The sequence below is a fragment of the Panthera onca genome, chromosome A2 (assembly GCF_046562875.1).
Source record: "Panthera onca isolate mPanOnc1 chromosome A2, mPanOnc1 haplotype 2, whole genome shotgun sequence".
In the NCBI taxonomy this organism is placed as follows: Eukaryota; Metazoa; Chordata; class Mammalia; order Carnivora; family Felidae; genus Panthera; species Panthera onca.
This window is the reverse complement of record NC_138340.1, coordinates 92,414,355-92,432,373: the sequence shown is the minus strand read 5'-3', so window position 1 is coordinate 92,432,373 and position 18,019 is coordinate 92,414,355. Positions and strand designations below refer to the sequence as shown.

Sequence of the window (18,019 nt, the reverse complement as noted above, 5' to 3'; positions counted from 1 at the left end):
AAACCAAAGCAGGTAGCATCACAATCCCAGACTTCAAGCTATACTACAAAGCTGTAATCATCAAGACAGTATGGTACTGGCACAAGAATAGATACTCAGATCAATGGAATAGAATAGAGAACCCAGAAATGGACCCACAAATGTATGGCCAACTAATCTTTGGCAAAGCAGGAAAGAATATCCGATGGAATAAAGACAGTCTCTTCAGCAAGTGGTGCTGGGAAAACTGGACAGGGACATGCAGAACAGTGAACTTGGACCACTTTCTTATACCATACACAAGAATAAACTCAAAATGGATGAAAGACCTAAATGTAAGACAGGAAGCCATCAAAATCTTTGAGGAGAAAGCAGGCAAAACCTCTTTGATCTTGGCCACAGCAACTTCTTACTCAGTATGTCTCCAGAGGCAAGGGAAACAAAAGCAAAAATGAACTACTGGGACCTCATCAAAATAAAAAGCTTCTGCACTGGGAAGGAAACAATCAGCAAAACTAAAAGGAAACCAACAGAATGGGAGAAGATATTTGCAAATGACATATCGTATAAAGGGTTAGTATCCAAAATCTATAAAGAACTGATCAAACTCAACACCCAAAAAACAAATAATCCAGTGAAGAAATGGGCAAAAGACATGAATAGACACTTCTCCAAAGAAGACATCCAGATGGCCAACATACACATGAAAAAATGCTCAACATCACTCATCATCAGGAAAATACAAATCAAACCACCATGAGATACCACCTTACACCTGTCAGAGTGACTAACATTAACAACTCAGGCAACAACGGATGTTGGTGAGGATGTGGAGAAAGAGGATCTTTTTTGCATTGCTGGTGGGAATGCAAGCTGGTGCAGCCACTCTGGAAAACAGTATGGAGGTTCCTCAAAAAACTAAAAAGAGAACTTCCCTACAACCCAGAAATTGCACTACTAGGCATTATCCACGGGATACAGGTGTGCTGTTTCAAAGGGACACATGCACCCCCATGTTTATAGCAGCACTATCAACAACAGCCAAAGTATGGAAAGAGCCCAAATGTCCATCGATGGATGAATGGATAAAGAAGATGTGGTGTGTATATATATGTGTATATATATATATATATATATATATATATATATATATACACACACACACACACACACAATGGAGTATTATTGGGCAATCAAAAAGAATGAAATCTTGCCATTTGTAACTATGTGAATGGAACTGGAGGGTATTAAGCTAAGTGAAAATTAGTCAGTCAGAGAAAGACAAAAATCCTATGACTTCACTCATATGAGGACTTTAAGAGACAAAACAGATGAACATAAGGGAAAGGAAACAAAAATAATATAAAAACAGGGAGGGGGATAAAACAGAAGAGACTCATAAATATGGAGAACAAACTGAGGGTTCCTGGAAGGGTTGTGGGTGGGGGGACAGGCTAAATGGGTAATGGGCACTAAGGAATCTACTTCTGAAATCATTGTTGCACTATATGCTAACTAATTTGGATGTAAATTAAAAAAAAATAAAAAATTAAATTAAAAAAATTTAAATTAAAAAAAGAAATAATTATTTATATTTTTGTTTGGTGTGTAGTGTCAGTAATTTTACTCTAATATGGGTAAGATATTTTCCAAAGGCATATGTCCTCTCCAGGAAATCCTACCTCTCTTCTTGGACATTAGGAATGAGGATAGAGTACACTTACACATAATCACCCATACTATTTAATAATAAAATATATAATTTCTCATCTAACTTCATAGGTGCAGAGTATACTATCTGTTTGGTATGACATGATAACTGTAGACAAATACATGATGATCTGAAATGCTTTTGGACATTTGGCTTTTATGGGGGGAGTGTTGAGCTGTTTTTAAGTTTTGAAGTACATCCTACCCATGATATGTGCACTCAGCCTTCTTGCCTGTTGGCAGTGGTACAGCTTTTGTCTTGGCTTCTTCCCTGTGACCCTTCCCATTAGTTTCTAGCCACTGCTCAACCATCTCCACTCAAAGAGGAAGCTTTATCTCTCCTTTTATTTCCTTCCAGTTTCTGTTAAAAAAAATAGAGGCCTATTATTATCCTAATTATTATGCATAAAAAGATAATATTTTACACCAGAAAAAAAAAAGTTCTCTGTCCATATTACATCAACTCAGGCAGAACTCTTATACCCAAATAGTATACACTCTGTCTTCTCCCTGGTTCCAATGAGTGAACTGTCAATGCTCTTCTCTAAACTCAGGTGTTCTACTATTCACCGGATGCCATCTGCTACTGACTACTCAAAGAATAACTTCTGTAGTCGTTCTCTCTCTCTCCCTCTTGTATCACTGTATGCAATTTTGGCATGCCCAGGGCTCTTCCCTGTACTCTTCACATCTTGGTCTACAACTGACCCCTAAATGTTCTCAAATTTAGACTTCAAATACGCTTCATCTCTTGAAAGATTCATCACTTATATCTCAAAGCCAAACCACACTCCTAAATTCTAAATTAATATATTCAAATTGCTTACTTAACATCTCCAGCTGCATAACTAAGAGGCGTCTTTAACATATTTAAAACTGAGGTCTTGACCTTCCCTGTATCTTTTCTTCTCAAGGTTCCACATCTCTGAAAATGGCAATTCCATGTTTTCCAGTTGCTCAGATCAAAACATTGGAGGCACAACTGAGTTTTCTCACTTCCTCATAACTACATAACAACCAACAACAAATACTCTGAACTTTTTCTTCAAAATATATCCATAATCTAATAATTCTGAATAATCTAATTACTACCATCATTGCCCCTCTAGTCAAAGCCACTATTATCATTCACTTCAACTACATGGATTCTCTCCTTCCACCTTTGTTTCCATGCAGTCTGTTCTTTACACAGGAGCCACAGGCAGGTCATGGCATGCCTCTGCTTAAAAACATCCCATGGCTTTCCAGCCTCCTCAGAGTAAAAATCAAAGTCCTTGCCATGGTTTACAAGACCCTCTGTTATCCAGCCCAATAAGATCTCTCTCCAATGTCATCTCTTACCCATTCCCCCCTTGCTCACTTCTAGTCACACTGGCATGTTTCTATTTTCTAGAACACATCTGGCCCTCAGTCATCCAAAGAGCCTGTGTTCCTTTGCCTGTGGATCACCTTTCCACATGGATCAACAAAGCAGACCTCTTCACTGTCTTCAATCTTCTGTTAACTTATCATACAGGTCTGACAGAAAATAGAATATTAATAAAGGCTAGAACATGCATAATAGTAAATGCTTGCTACATCCATCATTAGAGATTGTATTGGATCAGATATGATATATATTTAGAGAAATACAGTTTCACTGTATGAATGAAATCTAGAAGATTTAAAACAATAAATATCTTCCATGTAACTGTGAAAGAGAAATACTAATTGCTAACACTTCCTGAATTCTATTTTCCTGGCCATTGTGTTCCTTATGCATATTAAATCACTTAATCTTTAAAATTGCCCTGGGGAATAGGTAATATTATTTCCATTTTAGAGATAAGACACGTGCAAAGAAAAGTAATTTGCCCCAAATCACAAAGAACAGGAGCTGGGATTTCAAGCTAAGTGATATCTTCAAAACTATGCCTTTCACCACCACGCTCAGTCATTTTCCAAACTATGTCCATAATTTCAGGTTTCTTCATGAAACAAAATTCCTTAGGTTCAACCTTGGTTTTTTAAAAGTACCGTTCTTAGGAGAGATGTTGATCATAAGGGAGGCTGTGCATGGGTTGGGGGAGGGATTTTATGAGAATTCACTATACCAGCCTCTCAATTTTGCTACCAATCCCAAACTTCTCTAAAAAGTCTGTTAAAAATTCCTTTAGAAAAAAAGTTAGAATGCTCAAATAAATTCTAAATAAGAATACAAAAGTAAAGACAAGTACGGTTGGCACAATTCTAATACCCTCCCAAGATTCTTGCCCCTTGGTGTACACGTCTGCATGATCCTCTCTGTTGAGGGTAGGCAGGCTTTGTAAATATGATGGAATGGTCACTCCAATGCCTGGATAATGCTACTTTGCACGGGTGACCTTAAGAAAGAGTGATGTTCCTCGCTGGGCTCCAGCATAAGTGAGCATAAGTTCAGGGAGCCCTCTTCCTGAAAAACAAAGTCAAAGTCGGGAACACAAATTTTATGTGCAGGAAGTTTTCCATTGTTGGCTTTGAAGATGGAGAGAGTCATATGGCATGGACCTGTGAGTATGTAAGTGACCCTCTAGTAGGTTTCTATCAAGTAACTGAATTCTGCCAACAACTTGAATCATCTTGTAGGAGGACTCTGAACTTCAGATGAAGACACAGCTGAGAACCTAGCTTCTCTGTGCCTGGATTAATAACCCACAAAACTGTGAGATCATATATTGGTATTACTTGAAGCCATTATGTTTGCAGTGATTCCTTACTTGGCAACAGAAAACTAAGACAACAGGCATCTCAGTTATATCAATGAACATAATTCGTTCACATTCACTCAGAAAAAGAAACTACTTTGTCTGATTCGGTTTAAAGAAAATATTTTGCCTAGAAGAAATATATATCTAAAGCAAAATGCTGTAGAAATAGAGCAAAAAAGTGGCAATATTAATAGAGTAGATTGAAAAAATAATGCAGAGGCACTAGGATGGTTTATATTGACCAAAGAGTTATAATCTACCAGATAGGTAATACAGCCATACACTTCTATGTGCCTGCTACACAAAATAACAAAATGAAGCATGAGAAGTACAAGATGAATTTGAAACAAAGATCTTGTGAGAGTGTTCGATACATCTTTGTCAAGCTCAGATGAGGTTCATAGAATTTGTGTGCTTAAGGGATCATGGAGGTTGGTGGCAGCAAGAACAGATGAGAAGCAGCATGGAGAGGGATTCCTGCTGATTAACTGTTGCTTAATTTCAGTCATGCCCTTCGTGTAAGAGCAAACTTCAGGTCAGAACCTGAAAGGACACCAATTTCTTGCTCTTTGCCCCATTATCTGGTTAAAATATACTGAAAAACCTGAGTGTTTAAAGTATATTCAAGAATCCACATTTGACTTAATTGTATACTTTATCCTGGCTAATATACGGTTATGTCAGTATTTGGATGAACATTACCAACAAAATATTGAACGAAAAATATATACAGTGCGATTGTTTTTAATATGAAACTATTGTGACATTCAGTTTATTGTGGACTTGACCTACTTTTATAAAGATTTTTATTGTTTCACTGAAATTAAATACCTTACCAGTTGATTCGTTTTAACTGGACTGCCAAGTTCACAGTGTGGCATGGAGCTGTGGTCTTCACACAAGGTTGGGCATAAACACACCAGAGGGTACACAAACACATTCCAAGGGTTCAAGTTTCCTTTACTGATGCTGATACTTTCAGATCCTTAGCTTCTATGTAGATTCTTTTCCAATCCTTATCTGAAAAAGAACATATTTTGCTGATTCTTCATTCCCAGCTCCCCTTTCATAATCCTTTCTCCTACTTCACCCAGATTATGATCCTCTCACATTATCCAGAAGCTTGCAATGAAGTGTGTCCCTAGCCAATAAAACTATCCCAGGCATCAAATGAAGTCAGTTTGATTGAAAGAAACATTGGTGAGTGACTTTAGTGACTGTTTAACAACTTGTTTTGCAAATCAGTTGGCTTTAAATTCTTTGCTTTCAACAAAATTGATGTAATACCCAATAAAATCAATACCATATTATTGAAAATAATTTTTGTGACTTTTGGCATATTTATATAAAAGCTTCAGACAAATTGAGTAATATTAATACTCCCATCCCATCCACTTAAAAATGTGAAAAGGATTTTACATTCATAAAAACAAAACCTAACAGATTTGATTGAACTCTGATTCTCTAACAATTCTAATTATTCATCCATAGATAGAAGAGAAAGTTTAATCTCTCTCATTTAGAAATGTAAGACTGATCAATTTTGTCATATTTAATAATTATTTATCAGCCTCTTAACATGTCTATATTGTTCTGACCACATGAGACCTAATAAAAATTGCATTGGCAAATTAATTATGAAGATATGTCTTAGTAATTAGACATAATTCTTTTCATAAGAAATTTAAAAAATTAATTTTGAATTATATACCCATATTTATTGTAGAAAATTATAATAAGGTGATCAATAAAAGATACTAAAAATAGAATATTACATTAAGATAAAATGTTATGAAAGTTGTATAACAAAACTCAGAGATCTAGGATAAAAAAGGTATTATATAGAATTCCTAAACATAAAAAGAATGAGTACTTTTTAAAAAGTAAATGATTGTAGGGGTGCCTAGGTGGCTCAGTCAGTTGGGCAGCCGACACTGGCTCGGGCCATGATCTCATGGTTCATGGGTTTGAGCCCTACGTCAGGCTCTGTGCTGGTAGCTCAGAGCCTGGAGCCTGCTTCAGATTCTGTGCTTCCTTCTCTGTCCCTCCCCTGCTAATGCTCTGTCTGTCTGTCTCTCGCTCAAAAATAAACATTAAAAAATGATTAAAAAAATAAATTATTGTGAGCATGAAATCACTGATATTTAGGTTCAATCGGACATTTTTAAGAGAATTATCTAGATGTTAATTTTTAATGAAAACAGTTGCAGTCTGTCAAATTGCATCATTATGACTATTTAAAATTTTGATTAAAAATTTTAGCTATCAACTTAGACGTGCATATTGGAGAGCATATTTTTCACAATGTATTAAAGACAATATGAGCAAAGAAGTTTGAAGGCATTACCACAGAGCAGGGGCTTTGGATTTGGTCATTCCTGAGATGTAATAATTTCTTGTACTACTTTCTAACCAGAGCATATTTCATCAGCAATAAATTAGGATTAATTCCTCTTTCAAGATTGCTGAGAATAAATAAAATAATGTCTATAACTGACCTACCCTGTACTTAGTACCCGTACCTCCCTCATATCTTCCACTACAGGGAACATGGTGCCTAACCTAGTAAATGTGTTGACTTAATTTCAAAAAAAAAAATCAACTTTAGCCATAACAATACCCAGAGAAAAAGCTTCTTGTGATGACAAGGGGAACCAGGTCTCTGACCAACATCCCAAGACATGGATGCCATTAAAACAGACTGCTTTTCTGGGGTTTTTTTTAATGTTCATTTTTGAGAGAAAGAGAGACAGACAGACAGACAGAGAGTGAGTGGCAGAGGGAAAGAGAGAGAGGGAGACACAGAATCCAGAGCAGGCTCCAGGCTCTGAGCTGTCAGCACAGAGCCGGATGCGGGGCTCAAAGTCAGGAACCGCGAGATCATGACCTGAGATCAACCAACTGAGCCACCCAAGCGCCCCTTGCTTTTCTTTTAATTAGGATTATGTGCCATGTAGATGAATTCGAATATTATAAGGAGAATTTCTGAACTTTACATATGCTTGTCATTAAATTATAAAAACTAATATTTTACAAGAAAAGGCATACAGATGTTTTCTTCAGGGAATACTAGACTTACCCTTAAAAAAGGTCCATTAAAAAAAAAAAACACACTCCTCCCTTGAAATTAGCATATTCTATTATAGCTAGTAGAGATTTCAATACAGAATATCTTTTTAAATTTTTTTTAACGTTTTATTTATTTTTGAGACAGGGACAGACAGAACATGAACAGGGAAGGGTCAGAGAGAGGGAGACACAGAATCTGAAACAGGCTCCAGGCTCTGAGCTGTCAGCACAGAGCCCGACGGGGGGCTCGAACTCACGGACCGAGAGATCATGACCTGAGCCAAAGTCGGCCACTTAACCGACTGAGCCACCCAGGCGCCACTCAATACAGAATATTTTTGTGCCTGTCTAATGGGGAACTCAAAATTATCTGTGTATCTTTGTATTTCGTAAACTGTAAGGCTGGGATTTGTCTGAAGAATTCAGTGTATCAGTGATCTTTAAATAGATGTGAGTAAGCAAGAGATTGCAAATTTATCAGAAACATGGATAAAATTTAAAATTAAGGGTTTCAGTAGGTCCTCAAACCCATGAACTGCAGTGAGAGGCAGACCAGGCTTCTTTGGACCTCATACCCCATGTTAGGAAGAATAAAGAAATTAGTAACCCTGAGGAATGAATTAATAGAAGTCAAATCTGTGGGAAAAAGGACCAAAATCAAATACATAAACTGGCAGATTTATCCAACAGTGATTTTGGTCATAACAATCAACTACAGTTTATTAGCTTCCATAAATTAAGGCCCTTTGTGAATTAATCAATCTAAAACTTAACCTCTAGAAAATGGTTCATAGATTAGATTTCTGATTCATTATGACAGATGAATGCCTGGGTTTATTTTTGATTTTCATAGAATCCTTAAATATTCCTGGTTAAATAAACTCTTGGCAAATAGGAATGACAGATTCCTAAGTACAATTGTGGCTTAAGCAGATACAAGGCAAGAGAAAACTATCCCCACACCTACCTCCACACAAATAGGACATCAATAAAAAATAATTTTCACCATCCTTCTAAGGTTTTTTCTTTTTATGTAGACAAGTAAAATTGGACTGGAACTATGGAGTTACATATTCAGAAACAAATATATATTTATTTGATAAATCAAATTATGATTCAATCTTAGTAAGGCGATGTATACTATGCTTATGTCTAACTTTATTTAATCATCTTTATTCATGCATACATCTCTTTATTATCTTTTGTCTTTAGGATTTTTATAAGAAATAACTGCTTATGCAAAAGTGTAAATTTGGTGCCTGGGTGTCTCAGTGAGTTAAGCATCCAACTTCAGCTCAGGTCATGATCTCACAGTTCATGGGTTCAAGCTCCGCATCAGGTTCTGTACTGACAGTGCAGAAGCCTGGAGCCTGCTCCCGATTCTGTGTCTCCCTCTCCCTCTCTGCCCCTCCCTGATTTATGCTCTATCTCTGTCTTTCAAAAATGAGTAAACGTCAAAATTTTTTTAATGGAAACTTTTGAAAGCAGTCATCTAAAACTAAATACTGGCCATCAAAAGAGTCAAGTGAACCATTCAGCACAAGCAAAAGGTTTATGCCCAAAGGTTTTACAACATTCATTTATATGAAAATAAGTAAAATATATTTTAGCATATATATTCAGAATTGATTTTATGCACATTATGTATTCTAATTATAACATTCTAATTTATAAACAATACATACTATGGTTCTGACAGTGAAACTGTGATGAAACACAGAGTACAAATTTTAATTACATACAGTTCTAATACAGTGAGCACTGCAGCATTTCTGTCATCTTTGAAATGGTAACAGAATGAAAAAAAAGTTTTTGAAATATGAGCATGAAGGTAATGAGATCAATAAATGTCAGCTAGAAAAAGTAATCACAACTCCTGAGACTCACTGACCTTTCTACAAATTCCAGAAATAATAGAGTAGCTTGGGATGAGGAATTCTTTAACAATGAGAAACTGATACAATTATAAGAAGAAAGGGAAGCATAGATTGCCTTATGACAGCAAAAACATTGCCTATAAAGGTAATTTTGACACAATAATTTATTCCCTTGATTTTTCTGCTAAGGTCACCACCAACATTGATCACAAATCTTTGGTCTTTACAGAGACAAAATTCCCATTGAAGCCTTGTGAATACTGATATACCTGCTTCATAAACTTTTAGTTTGCTTTGTCATATTTAGCATCCTAATAGAGGTTAATCGTGCAGTTAGTTAATTTAAATTCCCAAAGTGAAAAGCATTCTATTTTGGAAGTTGTAAAATCACTCTATCAGTATCTGAATATAATCTGGAAAAATCCAATTTTGGAAAGTGTTTGAAGGAGTCTTTGGAAAGATTTAATCATCATTAAATATTCAGCATTTGAATATAAAATGAAATGACACTGTAAAACTCCGAACTATGATATTAAAATATTTTTTAAAGTCCACAAAATTTTAGAACATACTGTAAAATAAGGCTTCTGGAATGGCTAAGTTTCTACAGAACCAGAAGGGATGAGAAAGGAGTAAGTTTTCATTTATTATGGCTTTTATTCTGAGTGCAGACTGGAATTGGCAGTGTAAAAGTGGCTAAAATTTCAAGAGAAAACCCACAGTCGTTCTACACCAAGAAATGAGAAAAAAAAAAGTTCAGGGAAAACACAAGTATTTAAAAGTGAAGGTAAAATCAAGGAAATTAAAAAACCAGAAATATAAACCACAGATTCTGCTCAAATACCTCGTCCATATGTTTGGCTGACCCCGAACTATACATGCGCTGGGAAAAGTCAAAGTAGTATGTCTAAATATAAAAAAACAAAAAAAACAAAAACAAAAAAACCCAAAATAACCTGAGATTTAAATATCCAGCCAAGAGGCAGAGTTTTCAGTTTGACTCCAAATTACCTACTGAAAGAAGTCATCAACACGCTTCTTAGAAATATAACAAAATCCAGAGACTCCACAACCTGAAATTCAGGATGCTCAGGACATGATTATAAACTACTTGACTCATAAAGAATCAGGAATCTTAAAAAAAAAAATCATCTGAAACCCAATCAAAAAAAGAAACAGGTCTTGAAATTATGAGAAAAGGAATTCTAAATAACTGTTATAATTAAACTCAATAAAAATATGATCACAATGAGAAAAAGAAAGCAATTCTTGGAGATGAAATAAAAAGCTATAAAAGAGAACTGAATGTGACAGGATTCTGAGAAGGTATTAAGTAGAAAGTACCAGGAATCTGTCTTCCCAACGAGGTAACACTTATACTGGCAGAATCTGTCTAACATAACTATTTAGGAACTCTAGAGGATACTGAAGGTTGCAACTTTCAAAGGAAGGCTTGAATATTAAATTACAGTTAATTTCGGGGCACCTGGGTGGCTCAGTCGGTTAAGCTGTGCTGACAGCTCAGAGCCTGGAGCCTGTTTCAGATTCTGTGTCTCCCTCTCTCTGACCCTCCCCTGTTCATGTTCTGTCTCTCTCTGTCTCAAAAATAAATAAATGTTAAAAAAAAAGTTTTGATAAATAAATAAATAAATAAATAAATAAATAAATAAATAAATAAATTACAGTTAATTTCAGCTATTATCACAATAGCAGGTACCCATTCCTCTCCCCCAGCCCTATGGCAGGTACACATGTTCCTAAAACAGCCAGCACATAGCTTGTAGGACCCACAGTGAGCACATGTATGGGATCCTTAATAAGTTTATCACCAAATTTCTCATCAGAAACTTTGGAGGCCAAAAGGCAGTGGGCAGATATAATCAAACTGCTAAAAGAAAAAAGCTGTCCACCAAGAATCCAATATCCAGCAAAACTGTCCTTCAAGAGTGAGGGTGAAATTAAGACATCCCCAGATAAACAAAAGCTGAGGAAATCCATGACCAAATATCTGACCTGCAAGAAATACTCAAGGAAGCCCTGCAGGGTGAAATGAAAGGACACCAGACAGTCACTCAAAGCTACATGAAAAAATAAAGATCTCAATAAAAGTAAATAGGGGAGGGGGCACCTGGATGGCTCCGTTGGTTAATTGTCTGACTCTTATTTTTGGCTCAGATATGATCTCACGATCATGAGATAGAGCCCTGTGTTGGGCTCTGCACTGACATTGTGGAGCTTCTTGGGATTCTCTCTCTCCCTGTCTCTCTCCCCCTTCCCCATTCTCTCTCTGTCTCCCTCAAAATAAGTAAATACATTTTTAAAAAAGTAAATATCTTCTCCCATTCTCTCAGTTGCCTTTTAGTTTTGCTGATTGTTTCCTTCTCTGTGAGGAAGGTTTTTATCTTCACGAGGTTCCAATAGTTCATTTTGCTTTTGTTTCCCTTGCTTCTGGAGACATGTCTAGTAAGAAGGTTCTGTGGCTGAGGCTAAAGAGGTTGTTGCCTGTTTTCTCCTCGAGTATTTTGATGGCCTCCTGTCTTACATTTAGGTCTTTCATCAGTTTTGAGGGTTTTTTTGTGTATCATGTAAAAAAGTGGTACAGGTTCATTCTTTTGCATGTCGCTGTCAGTTTTCCCAGCACCATTTCCTGAAGAGACTGTCTTTTTCCCATTGAATATTCTTTTGTGCTTTGTCAAAATTAGTTGGCCATACATTTGTGGGTCCATTTCTATTTCTCTATTCTGTCCCATTGATATATGTTTCTTTTTGTGCCAATACCATATTGTCTTGATGATTACAGCTTTGCAACACAGCTTAAAATATGGAATTGTGATGCCTCCTGCTTTGGTTTTCTTTTTCAAAATTGCTTTGGCTATTCAGGGTCTTTTATGGTTCCATACAAATTTTAGAATTGTTTGCTCTATCTCTGTGAAGAATGTCTGAGTTATTTTGATAGGGATTGATTTGAATGTACAGATTGCTTTGGGTAGTATGGACATTTTAACATTATTTGTTCTTCCAATCCATAAGCCTGGAATTTTTTTTCCCATTTTTTTTGTGTCTTCTTCAATTTCTTTCATAAGCTTTCTATAGTTCTCAGTATACATATCTTTTATCTCTTTGGTTAGGTATATTCCTAGGTATTTTATGGTTTAGCATATTCACAAATGACATATCAGAAAAGGATGAGTATCCAAAATCTATAAAGAATTTTATCAAACTCAACACCAAAACACAAATAATCCAGTGAAGAAATGAGCAAGAGACATGAAGAGACACTTTTCCAGAAAAGACATTCAGATGGCTGAAGACACATGAAAAGATGCTCAACATCACTCATCATCAGGGTAATACAAATCAAAACTCCTGTCAGAATGGCTAAAATGAACAACTCAGGAAATGACAGATGTTGGCAAGGATGTAGAGAAAGGGGAATCCTTTTGCACAGTTAGTGGGAATGCAAACTGGTGCAGGAACTCTGGAAAACAGTATGGAATTTCCTCAAAAAATTAAAAATAGAACTACCTTGACCAGCAATTGCACTACTAGGTATTTATCCAAAGGATGCAAAAATGCTGAATCAAAGGGGCACATGCACCCCAATGTTTATAGCAGCACTATCAACAATAGCCAAAGTATGGAAAGAGCCCAGTGTCCATCGACTGATGAATGGATAAAGAAGATAGGGTATATGTACAATGGAATATTACTCAGTGATCAAAAATAATGAAATCATACCAGTTGCAACAACATGGATGGAACTAGAGTGTATTATGCTACGCAAAGTAAGTCAATCAGAGAAAGACAAATACCATTCGATCTCACTCATATGTGGAATCTAAGAAAGAAAACAGATGAACATATGGGAAGGGAAGGAAAAATAAGATGGCAACAGTTAGCGAGGCAAACTATAAGAGACTCTTAATACAGAGAAGAAACTAAGGGTTGTTGGAGGGGAGGTGGGTGAGGGGATGGGCTGAATGAATGATGGGTACTAAAGAGGACACTTGTTGGGATGAGCATTGGGTATTATATGTAAGTGACTAAATTCTAAACCATTATTATACTATGTGTTAACTTTGATTTAAATAAAATATTTTTAAAAGTAAATGAGTGGGCAATTATAAAAGCTAGTATTATTATAACAATGTTTTGTAGTTCTACTTTTTTCCTACATTATTTAAGAGAGTAAAATATATTGTATTAGTCTAAAAATGTAGTATTATTTTAACTTTGGTTTGTAATGCCACACTTTGTTTTCTACATAATTGAAGACTACCACATTTAAAAGAATTATTAGTTTATTTTTGGGGGCATACAACATATAAAGTCATGATTTGGTCACATGAACAACTGAAAAGTATAGGAATGGAGCTGGAAAAGAGCAGAGATTTTGTATGTTATTGAAGTCATGCTAGTTTAAATTCAATTTAAGATGTTATAACTTTAGGATGCTAAATGTAATTCCCATGATAATCACAAAGACAAGAGCTACAGAATATACACAAAAGGAAATGAGAAAGGAATTTAATCACCGCACTACAAAAAATCAACTAAAAACACAAGAATAGAGTAATACAAAAAATGAGGAACAAAAATATGGGGCATATAGAAGCCAAATAAAATAATTACAGATGTCTCCTTTTATCAGTGATTACTTTAAATAAAATGGACAAATTTTATAAATAAAATAAATGGACTGTCCAAAAGACAGAGATTGCCAGAATGGACAAAATCATAATACAATTATATTCTGTTACATCTATAGACACAAATAGATTGAAAGTGAAATGATGGAAAACAACATTCCATGCAAATAATAAACAAAAGAGAGATGGGGGGAGCCATACTAATAACAGAACAAAATAGGCTTTAAATCAAAAAAGATTACAAGAGAAAAAGAAGGACATTATATATTAGTAAAATGTTCGATACAGCAAGAATTTGTAACAATTATAAACATTTACACACCTCATAACAGACCAACAAAATATATAAAGCAAAAACTGATAGAACCAAAGGAAGAAATAGAAAACTATGACAATAGAGATGTCAATACCTCACTCTCAAAAATGGACAGAACAATCAGACATAAATTAAGAAAGGAAACAGAAGACTTAAAAATATAATAAACTGGGATGCCTGGGTGGCTCAATTGGTTGAGCGTCTAATTCTTGATTTCAACTCAGGTCATGATCCCAAGGTTGTGGGATGGAGCCACACATCGGGCTCTGTGCTGAGCATGGAGACTGCTTAATGTTCTCTCTCTCACCGCCTCTGTCCCTCTCACCCACTCATGCTCGCTCACTCTCTTTCTCTCTCTCTAAAATAATAATAATGATAAATTACAACAAACTAACTAGATCTAACAGGCATATACAGAACTCTACCAAACAACAGAATAGACATTCTTCTCAAGTGCATAGGAGACATTTTCCAGAACAGCTCATATGTTAGGCCACAAATTAAAGTCTCAATAGATTTTAAAGATAAATATCATAGAAACTATCTTCTCTGACTACAGTGGGATGAATTTAGAAATCAATAATATAAGTAAAACTGGAAAATTCACAAATGTGTAGAAATTCAATAGTATACTCTTAACCAATTGATCAAAAAAAAAAAAAAAAGAAATCACATAAAAAAGTGGAAATCCTTAGAGAAAAGTGGAAATTAAAACATAACATACCAAAACTTTGGGGATGTAGTGAAATCGCTGTAAAGGGGGAGTTTAAAGATTTACAATCAAACATTAATAGAGTTCCAGGACAAGATGATTATATAGGAAGATCCTGAACTTACCTCTTCCTACAGACATACAGATTCTACAGTTATATATGGAACAATACCCTCCAGGTGAAAAAAAAATCCTAAAAGCTGATGAGACAACCCCTTTACATCAAGCAAACAAAAAGGAAACCACATCAAAGAGGGTAGGAAAAGCTGAGAGATAATCTCACCATAAACCCCACCCACAATGCAGCAGCTCTCAATCAGGAGAAAACTCAAAACTTAGAGCTTCTGAGGAGTAAAGGGCTCATATGCCACATTGGACACCTGAACTTTTAAGACCAGCATTTGAGAGACAAGTCCCCAAAACAATTGCCTTTGAGGACCAATGGAGCTCATACCCATGAGACATGTAGGGCTGTGGTGAACTGAGAAATAGCTCTTGAAGGATCTGTCCACAGATTGAGCCATCCCAGGGCCCAGCACAGAAGCAGCCCATTAGAAGATTGCCCAGACATTATGTGAAAGGCTGATTTGCTAATTTTAAAACATTGGCCTGAGGGGCAGAGGCCTGCTGAGATACTCTCCAGGGATGGAGGCTGGTGGGTGCCATCTTCTGCTCTCAGCTTGCTAAAGTCAGCAGGCAACATCTTTTTCTCCTTTTATTTTCTTTTTATTCTTCTTATTTATTTCTTTTATTCTTACATTTATTTATTTATTTATTTATTTATTTATTTATTTATTTATTATTTATCAGTGTCATGTTTGCACTCTGCCTCTGACCCACTCCAGCCAGTGGGTGCCATCCACACACTCTCCCTTTGTCTCACCCCAGAGTGCCATTATCTCCTGGGGGAAGGTTCTACTCACATCTGACTTTACAGTTTTTATGTCCGGTGACACAGTATTTGTGGCTGCCACCCAGGGGACACCTGTTAATTGTCTGGATCCAAAGACCAGGGAGGGACTTGTATTCCTAGGTCTCATGGGACTGTAACAATGCAGAGACAGGTCTTGGCAGACTACCACTCCCAGTCGTTGTACAGACAGCAGATTGAAACATATCCCCAGCCGTTCTGTCAAATAAAGTCTATTTGTTTATCCAGAAGCTTTAGCCTGTTGGACAAATTATGCTTTGGCACACTTACAGTGGCTTATGAAGGTGCTCTCAGGGAACAAAGGCTGGTGCACATCATCTTTTTACTCTCCCTCTGCCTTGCTCTAACTCACTAGTGTCTTCCAGAGAGGAGCTTATACACTTAACTTGTGTCCTGAGTTTTGGGGCTGCTGCCAAAAATAAACACCTACATTGCTTGGCTCTGGTGGCCAGCAGGGCTTGTATTCACAGGTCCCACAGGACTGTAACCAATGGAAAAAGAGCTTTTGAACAGCTGTCAAGCCCAGGACACAGCAAGAAGCAACAGACCCAGGAGCTCAATTTGTATGTAAAAGAGGCCTATTAGCTATTCATTATAGCTACTGCTTGAGGGTCACACTTCAAATTAGGCATACATCTAAGGACTGGATGTAAATTCTTCCTGAGACCTCAGAGAAAGGGGCTACCTCTGTCCTTTTCTTCTACTGCTACAGAACACCAGCATATCTTGGAAGAGACCTCTTACAAGTCTAGTACACCAGTCTTTACATCTGGTACTCTGGTTTTTGAGGTTGCCACCCAATAGATATCCCTTGATCACCTGGACCTAGTGGCCAGAAGGGCTTGTGCTCCTGGGGCCCATGAAATTGCAACATTGAGAAAGACAATTGTGGCAGACTACCAATTCGAGGTTACTGCACAGACAGCACACTGAAACACATCCTCAACCATTCTGTAAAAGAGGTCTACATGTTAGTCCTGGAGCTTCATCTTTCGAGACAGGCTTCAGGGTTGGCACACATTAGGGGCTATTGAGGGAACATAGGTTGGGATACCATCACTGTGCTCTCTCTTTGCCTCTCTTCAGCTACAAGCATCTCCCACAAAAATGCTTATACCCTTATCTGGTGTTCTAATTTTTGCAAGAGCAGTTCAGGGAACACAACGAGATTGCCTGGCTTTGATGTCCAGTGGGGCTTAAACTGTGTTACCACAGGACTGAATATATTTTTATTCTTCAAAGGCTGTCACCTGAGGGTTTGGCCTCCAATCAGCCTACATCTAGGTACTGACTGAAATCTACCACTTTGGGACACTGACTGGTCTTAGCATACCCTCAACTCCTGGGAGTTATTAAAAATAAAAAAGGCTGCCTAGACAATCAAAGAGGTTAGAAAGACAATAAAGATCGAGAGCAGGGTTGAACAACAAGTTTTATCTCCTATATAAGGCCAACCCACCAAGACTCAGAGAAATGGGTGTTTCATCTAATAGGTAGAAACTAAACAGAGTCAAGCAAAATGATGAAACAAAAAAATATGTTCCAAATAAAAGAAAAAATAAATAAAAGCTCAGGAAAAAAAAACTTATGAAACAGAGATAAGTAATTTAACTGTTAAAGAGTTCAAAATAATGGTATTAAAGACGCTCCCCAAACTCAGAAGAAAAACAGATGAACACAGCAGGAACTTCAACAAAGAGATGGAAAATATAAGAAAGTACCAAACAGAAGTCACATAGCTGAATACAATAAATGAACTGAAAAACATTCTAGAAGGGTTCAACAACAACGAAGCAGAAGAAAGGATCAGTGAACTCAAAGACAAGGCAAAAGAACTCATCCAATCTTAACAGCAAAAAGAAAAAAGGATGAAAATAGTGAAGACAGTTTAAGGGACTTATAGCACAACCTCAAGTGATATAGCATTCACATTATAGGAATTCCAAAAGTAAATAGAGAGATGAAGGGGAAGATAATTTATTTGCAGAAATAATGGATAAAAACCTCCCTAACTTGGGAAAGGAAACAGACATCCATATCCAGAAAGCCC

General features: G+C 36.5%; 1 long non-coding RNA gene across 1 annotated transcript in view; it reads right to left on the bottom strand.

The window, feature by feature from the left end:
- LOC144614085 (uncharacterized) overlaps positions 1–5,428 on the bottom strand; it is a 29,088-nt gene extending 23,660 nt beyond the window's left edge. Inside the window, exon 1 of the long non-coding RNA XR_013551608.2 lies at positions 5,252–5,428. This is a non-coding gene — a long non-coding RNA (uncharacterized LOC144614085). The remainder of the gene's footprint in view (positions 1–5,251) is intronic.
- Between the last annotated feature and the right edge of the window lie 12,591 nt (positions 5,429–18,019).